The following is an 8,528-nucleotide window of genomic DNA, read 5'->3' as shown; positions in this document are numbered from 1 at the left end:
ACTGTGCTGGGACGAGGCGAGGATGGACGGAACACGGGGATTCCGGGACCTGCTGCCTGTAGCTGCCCAGCCACCGCGTTCAGCAGCATCCAAGGCATTTTCCAAACTCGCTCTGTCATGACCTGGGTGTGACGTGTGACTGCCCTGAAAGGCACAGAGCCGTCATCTGTGGGCCTCCACCCCTTCCTCCACTCTTATGCCTGATTCAGCCAGAAAACAAGAGCCATTTGGCACTGGCGGCAGAGTGACCTCACTAACTTCCCATGCAGAGCCTGGGGGTGGGTCTGTCTGGGTACCTGGAGCTCAGGGCCATTTTGTGGGCCTGCACAGGTTGTGCACTGCACAAATCCAAAGCCACTATTCCTAGAGCTCCAATCTGCACAAGTATCCATGGCAGCTTTGCTGGTATCCATGCCGTAGACACAAGGAGGCTGGGAAGCACATATGTTTGGAGGGAAGAGGGCCGCGCTGGCTGAGAGGGCAGAGGAAGCCGGGAGACCTCCTGGAGGAGAGAACATTCTCTGTGTTCTGGGGTTTAGGGAAATAGCAGCAAAGCTCGGCTCCATATTCCTGCAGGAGCCCCCACTGCTCCTCCTGGGGGCGGAGTGGCACCCACAGGGCTGTTGGGGCAGCCGGGATTCCCTGTCTGTGGCCGGCTACCAGGCTGATGGCCCCTGAGTTGACCCAAGCGCCCTGCCTTGCCCGGACCGAAGCTGAGCACCATCTTTTGGGGACTGGGTGAGAGAATGGCACAGCACACTGACTGTCAGGTGGAAGCCTGGCGAGGCCGGGCGAGGGGGCAGCTCCACCCAGCAGCACTGTGAAGCCCCTCTACCTGGTGAATGCAATGGCCCGGGAGCTCCCTGCCCCATAGATCTGTGGGGGTCAGCAGTGCATGCACCTCCCTTTCAGATGCTCTGCTCCTGGGGCGCCCCACACCTGTGTAAGGCTCAGTTTCCTCCCCATTCAGGTGAGAAGCTTGGACAAAAACACCTCTGTGCCTCCACACTACTGGGTACCCACTGCCACGCAGACCCCCACCGCCAGCCCTCCACCGGCTCCATGGAGGGGAGTCTGTGTTAACAGCAGGCATGCTGAAGGCGCACGGGGCCTTTCTTTGTACCTGGTTAATACAGCAGTGTAGGATTATGCTTGCTTTAAAGCAAACGTGATGAGCTATAAACACTGGGTGTGAACTCAGAACCACTGCCTGATTTAATTCCCACAAGCTTCGAGGAGGGGCCTATTGTGTAGACTGCAGACTCTGATCTGCAAAGTAGGAGGGAAACGCTTTGGTTAAGGGGAGAGCCGGGATTTATTAGGTGCTGCATTGAGGCATGACCGGAAAGCTGGCACGCATGTATTTTTCAGAGCCGTCTCTCCAGCGTGGGCTGAGATGGATGGGCGCCCAGACGCTGCCCGGGGCTGCCTGGCGGTGGCCGCGGATCCGTGGCTCCATACTGCCATCTAGTGGGTGACGAGGAGGGGGACGGCGGTGCCCACCCAGCGCAGGGAGGTTTGCAGAACCGAAGAGGGTGCTCAGGCCGCGGGTGCCGGCAGGAATTCTTTCTTTTGGATGGTTGTGTGTGTGTGTGTGTGCGCGTGTGCGCGCGTGTGTGTGCGTGTGTGCGTGCATGTGTGTGTGCATGTATATGCGTGTGCATGAGGTGGGAGGGGAGACGAGCCATAGACAGTGAGAAGCGTGGAAAGAACAAAGAGCAGGCAGCAGCAGCAGCAGCAGAGGCCGAGGTGTCAGACTCTTGGGAAAGCACCCGGCCCGCTCCGCCCGAGTTCTCATCCTCAGTGACACCCACGTTGTGTCCCTGTGGTGATAGCAGCCACGCAGACATGACGACTGAAAGAGCAGTCAGGAGAAGGACGGGTCACTGTGGCCGTGGATGGCAAAGCCGAGCTGCAGGTGGAGGCAGGAGGCAGGCACACGTTTCATCAGGGGCAGGCCCGGGTCCCTGACAGATGCCGTGTGGCTCTCAATCTTCCTCATTTACGGGCAGCTGCTCATCTGATGCTCCTCCTCCCTCAGGCCTGAAACTGCTCTTGAGCTCTGCTCACACTGCAAAGGTGACTCAAGGTCACTGGCATGGAAACCATGCCCCTCCTTCCCGAGTGTGCCCAAAGGGGGCTATGGCCAGTGAGGGCTGAGGTCACGAGGCACGACCCAGCTCCGTTCAGTAGATCTGAACCACGAACCCCACGTTTCTTAGTTCAAGCAGGAAAATCTCAGTGTGGCTAATTTAAGCACAAAGGGAATTTGTTGAAAGCGTTTTGGGAGTGTGCAGGAATTCTGGGCGGCCTGGAGCCCTGCCTGGGTGTGAGTGGAAGGGAACAAAGCCTGGGGATCCTGCTGCCGACCGGGATCGTGGCCTGCGGGGGCCCCTCTGCTGCGGGCAGCAGAGGCGGTTGGTTGCTAGGCTGCCGGCTGTTGCGTGGGAGCAGCTGTGCTGCTGTGTTTGCATTTCTCTAGCTGCCCATGCAGAGCCTGGGGGCGGGTCTGTCTGGGTACCTGGAGCTCAGGGCCATTTTGTGGGCCTGCACAGGTTGTGCACTGCACAAATCCAGAGCCACTATTCCTGGAGCTACAACCTGCGCAATTATCCGTGGCAGCTTTGCAGGCATCCATGTCGTAGACACAGAGGAGATGGGAGGCACATGGTTTTCAGTTTCTCTGGTGGGAGGAAAGTGTGCTTCCTAAGGATGGAGATACCCCGAACGTTGTAAACCAGGTAGCTTTTGCTGTGGAACAAATCACCCCAAAACTTGGTGATTTTGTTTTTTTGGAGGTGGAGTCTGGCTCTGCCACCAAGGCTGGAGCACAGGGGTGCCATCTGGGCTCACTGCAACCTCCGCCTCCTGGGTTGAAGCGATTCTCCTGCCTTAGCCTCCCAAGTAGCTGGGACTACAGGTGCACGCCACCACCCCTGGCTAATTTTTTGCATTTTAGTAAAGGCAGGGTTTCACCATGTTGCCCAGGCTGGTCTCGAACTCCTGAGCTAGGCAATCTGCCCCAGCCTCAGCCTCCCAAAGTGCTAAGATTACAGGATTGAGCCACCACACCCAGCCACAACTTTGTGATTTTAACCACCATTTAACCATTAATCTTCACTCTGTGGTCAGCAGTTTGGGCTGAGCTAAGCTGGGCAGTTCTGGTCTTGGCTGGGCTCACTGGGGTCTCCAGTGCCTCCACTGGGAGGCGCGTTCTGCAGCCTGCAATTTCTCCCCTCAGGTAACCGGCCCTAGCAGGGTGGCAGCAGCATTTTGGTGCTGCTTCGAAAAGCAAGAGTGGGTGCACGTGAGGCCCCCTGAAGTGAGGGCTCAGAGCTGGAGCATCACTCTGTCTCATTCTGTGCCAACGTCGGTCATGAGGTGAACCCAGGAGTCAGGAAATAGATGCCACCCACGGCAGGAGAAGCTGTGCACAGGGGGCGCGTGGGACTGTGGCCACGTTTGCAGTCTCCCTTTTGTGTGAAAGAAGTTCAGATGTGGCTAGAATCAGGACATCCGCTGTGGCCGGATCTGGGGAGGAGAGGGAAGGGCATCCTAGGCGATCTGCAAGGGACATGTGTTAAGCTGAAGGGCCGGTGGCTGAAGTGGACCTGCCCCCTGACAACTGCGATCGAGCCCTGGCCTCTTTCCCTGACAGTGTGCCCAGCACGGTGAGCTGGGGTAGGTCCGTTTGCTGAAAAAGTTCCATCAAGGTTAGGTGGGAGATGGTGGCACCTGTAGGTGTCAAGAAGACAGTTTCTGCCATTGCTCTTGGACTCAAGTACCACAAGGGTGCTGCCAGGCCACGCTGAGATGTTCTGGGCATCCCTGGTGACCTCGAGGTCACCTCACTTCCCCCATCCCGTGGGCCATGATGGTGCGTGGCAGAGCCGAGGGAAGACTCTGGTGAGGGCCAAGCCTATTCCAGCGCGTCCTGCATGTCCTCCCCTTCCCGTGCTGCAGTCCTCAGTCATACGCAAGCCTTTCTCATCCCTCCACCCCCCTCAGGCTTCCCTGCCTGGGCCCAGCGTCGCTGGGTGTGTAATGAATTGCCCCACAATGAATAGACCTTAGCTTGCATAGTTTATTGGCCCAAGAACTTGGGAGGGGCTTTGCCAGGTGGCTCTGTCTCAAGGAGTCTCGAGAGCTTGCACTCAGTCATCTTCTGGGGCCACGGTCTTATCTGAAGGCTTGACTGGGCCAGAGGATCAGCTTCCAAGCTGGTCCGCTCACATGCTTGTGAGTTATTGCTGGCTGTCGGGAGGAGGCCTTGGGTCCTGACACTCGGGTCTGTCTAGAGGGCTGCTGTATGACCTTATGACAAGGCGGCTGGTTTCCCTCTGTGTGAGTGATCCAAGAGCCCTTGATGGGAGAAGCTGCAAAGTCACGTTGCACAGAGGTGTGGGTGTGAGGAGGGGCAGCGGGCTGTGGCCCGGCTGTTTCCCCCACACACGGGAGGGAAAGCAGGGGCCGCCGTGGCTTCAATGGTGAGCCTCAGAGCCACACACCGTCTCTCCCGTAATGCCCTGCTGGTTGCACTATGAGGCCCAGCTCGGCATGGAGGTGATTTATCACCATGTGAGAGCCAGGGGGTGATTGTTGGGGCCATCTACGCAGCTGCCCGAGCTCGCTTCTCAGGGTTGTGCTTTTTGTAGGTGAAAGTCAGTTCATCCGACCCATATATTCAGGTGATTGTCTGGTAGAAGCTGAAGAGCTCCAGACACATTCCCTGAGCACTCATCACGAGCCAGACACTGCCAGAAGCTCTGGGACGACACAGTCTGTGTGTGCGACTCAGTGAACCCTCGGGTGCGTGGGCAACGTGACTGTCTTTTCTGCTTGTTTCCATCCAGCTGAGTGGAAGAGACGTATGCTCAGTCAGTTCTGGACTTCGTGCCCCATTTCCCTGGGGTCGTGTCATAGACAGGGCATGTGCAGCTCTGCCTGGAAGGCACAGAGGCGGGACTGTGTGACTGTTTTCAGGCAAAGGTTGTGTGGATAAGAAGCAGTGCTTTGCATCGGCTGTGTAATGCTGCGCAGCCAGCCAGCTGAGTTACAGGCTTAAACCAGCATCCGCCTCCCGGTGTCTGTGGTCAGTGTCTGAGCCGCTCCCTGGACCCCCTCTCAGGCTGCAGACCAGGCGTCCGTGGGCTGCTCCTCTGCCTCTGCCGACAGGACCTGCCTCCTCGTGCCCTCCCAAGGCTGCTGGCGAGCTGGCTGCCGGCCTCTCTGTAGGGCAGCTCGCACTGCCACAGCTGCTTCTTCAGGGCAATAAAGGATAAAAGCCAGGGGTGGGGTCAAGACGTAAGTCACAGGCTTCTGGAACCTGATCACCTCTGCTCAGTCCTCTTCATCAGAAGTGCACCACTGGGCTCTGCCCACATTCGGGGTGAAGGATCAGGCATGGACGCAGGTGGAGGAGTGGGCACCGTGAACCCGCCCTGCCCAGGCTGGCACGTGCATCCCAGGAGTGTTGTATGAGGGTGGGTGACATGGAAAACATGCACAGCTCATGTGACTACCAAAGGAATGACTAGTTTGTTTCTGAGACAGGGTCTCATTCTGTTGCCCAGGCAGGAGAGCAGTGGTGCAATCACAGCTCACTGTAGCCTTGAACTCCTGGTCTCAAGCAATCCTCCCACCTCAGCCTCCCAAGTAGCTGGGACCACAGGTGTGTGTCACCATGCTTGGCTAATGAAGGTTTTGTTTTTCAGAGATGGGGACTCACTGTGTTGTCCAGCTTGGTCTCAAGCCCCTGGGCTCAAGAGATCTTCCCACCTCAGCCGCCCAAGGTGCTGGGATTATAGGCACGGCCCATTGTGCCCAGCCTTAGAATGACGAGTTTTAAGTATTTGCCTAATTAAAGGGACAGCGTTAAGGAAACCACGAGCCTCTTACAGCTGGAGCCAGCAGACAAGCCCCGAGCATTGCCCTGAGTGCTGCCCTGTGCTTCTGCTGGGGCATCGCCCAGACTGTCGCCCGCTCCGGCAGGGCGGCGAGTGGCCTGCTGTCAGCAGAGCCAGCGAGCTCCCACTGGAATGGGGTGTGGAAGAAGAGGTGGGAGGTGGTCGTGCCTGAAGAGTGGTCATTTCCCCAACATCAGGTCCCCACCTAGTGAGCGGGACCCCCCTCCAGCCAGGGGCTACACCTGGGTTGGGGGTACTCCATCCAGGGAGCCAGCCCCTCCAGCTTCGCCGGCTGATCTCCTTGCCTGCTGGGAGCCTGGGAGGCCTTGGATGGTGGCATTATTCTGAGGAAGCACCAGCCCTTTTCATGAGAATCCTCATGTCTTGGCAGGACCAAGGCCGGGGTGCCGAAGCCCTTATGGAGCTCCGGAAACGGCCTCGCGTCTGGCTGCGGCCTCTGCTCCGGGACCACCTCCCCGCCTGCTCTTGTTCTCCTCCCCCCACGGATTGGTCCACAGAATGTCTGCTGCCACCATGGAGGGTTCTGCAGCTGTGCAGCCCAGCCTGGCGCCACTGCTGTATGTGGCTGATGGGCACTAGAAACTTAGCTCATGAGACGGGGAATCCAACATTTCAACTTCACTGAATTAAATTAATTTTAGCGTTAGAGAAGTACTGAATTTAGCATAGTGAGTGTCTGCCATGTTGGATGGGGCTGCTGGCTGGCAGAGCCCTGGGCCCAACGTCTGGCCACAGTCCTATAGCCCCAGCATCGCCCTGGTGCTCAGGGGAATCTCAAGCCTCAGGCTGCATCTCAGGGTCTGCAGCCTCAGAATCCAAGCTTTAACCAGCTCCCGGGCAATTTGGAAGCACATTAGGTTGTAGGAGCCAGCTCGGTGTGGAGGGTGGGGGTCAGGGTGGCTTCTTCCATGCGTCTATCTGTCTGTGCCACAGCCGAGGCTTAGCGAAACCACAGAATAAAAACAGACCCTTCTGCTCTCTGCACCGTGATTGGAGGCAGCCAGCGGGAGCACCTAGCTGCCGCTGTGGGGAAGTCACAGGTGACGAGAACTGCCAGGGACGAAGCCTCGTGCGTTAATTCATTAAAATACAGTCAGCTATGGAAGGAAGCATAGGATGTGGTTTTGATATGAAAGAATTTCGTCTGGATGGGGAGACGGATGTGTAAACATGGACTCGAAGGTCAGGGGAACTGAGATCAGAGAACAGGAGCTGGACGCATCCTCACTGTGGCCCGGGTGGCGTGGGCACGGCGGGGCTCAGAGGCCGGGGTGGGGGTAGGGTTCCCAGAGGTGGCCTTGAGCCGGCCTTTCAGGCTGCTTTGCTTTCCTCAAGAAAAGACGGAGTTCAGGAGGAGAAGGCCCGGTCAGGCCCTGGGGAAAGGAAACCCAGGGAGGAGAAAAGGACCGTGTGGGTGATGGATCTCCCTGGGACGCGGGCTGCCTTTCTGGAACCCTGAAGGCCCTGTGTGTGCCATCCACGGTGCTCGCGTTCTGGTTCCGGCTCAGCCCCTCCCTGCACAGGAGAACTTGGTGGCTTTCCTGCCTTCAGGGCCTCCACTGATTCATCTGCAGAGCAGAGAGCTGGCCCGCAGGGTGGCTGTGTCGAAGCAAGGCAGTCACGTCTGTGACCGTGCCTCAAAGCTGGGCTCAGATGTTCCTTTTTCCATGGAAAATCCTTCCTTAGACTACGGGGCCTGTGACGGCAGGAGGCATGTGTTCGTTTTGTGTGCCATGGGCTTAGTGTCCGCTTGGCACGGGGCCCTTTCTCAAGCGTTTGTGGGCTTCTTCAAATTCCACGAAGATGTTGTGTGTATTTACTTTTTCTGGGGCAGAGGGGCCTTAGCCTTCTTCAGACTCCCACAAGTGGCCCCGTCTTCTCTAGTAGGTCAGGACCCACTGCTGGGTGTGCTCACTGTTTCAATTAATAATGATTAGTGAGTAGGTGACGTCTAGAGAGAAAACTTTAACTCAGGGTACTGGCCAGGCCAGGAAGGTGGGGGTTTCGGGCGCAGGCCAGTGTGCGGAGGCAGCTTTGTTAGGGGCAGTGGGACACGTAGGGACCAGGTCTGGCTCCAGGTCTTGTGTGAGGGTCTCGCTGAGGCCTATGGGGCTTCTCTGGGGAGGGGCTGCTCCCCCTCTCGCTTCCATCTCTCTGCAGCCCTTGTGACATCATACAGGCACAGCCAATCTCTGGAAAGTTCTTTCCCTACCTCAGGCCCCTGTATTTCTCTCTAAGCTGGCACTCAAGCACCATGAGACCTTGGCTGGCTTCTGGGGAGCAAAAAATCCATTTCTAAATACTGGATTTCTGACTCCTTGGTGAGCTGGAGTGTGGTTTATAAATACCTTGCCATCTTTAAGGTTGGCACTGCTGAAAGAGCAGGGTGACAGAGATGAATTTCAGTAACGCAGCCCATGTTGGATGTCTGGAAGGTGAGAGTGGGCAGGTGGCGGCTGGGTGCTGTGGAACTGTGTTGGTATCAGACCTGGGGGGTGGCGGACCCCGCCAGGTGCTGTGGAACTGTGTTCGTATCAGACCTGGGAGGTGTCGGACCCCGCCGGGTGCTGTGGAACCGTGTTGGTATGAGACCTGGGGGGG

This window comes from Sapajus apella, unplaced genomic scaffold (assembly GCF_009761245.1).
Source record: "Sapajus apella isolate SASKATOON/1434 unplaced genomic scaffold, GSC_monkey_1.0 scaffold31, whole genome shotgun sequence".
Classification (NCBI taxonomy): Eukaryota; Metazoa; Chordata; class Mammalia; order Primates; family Cebidae; genus Sapajus; species Sapajus apella.
Note: the sequence above shows the minus strand (reverse complement) of the source record.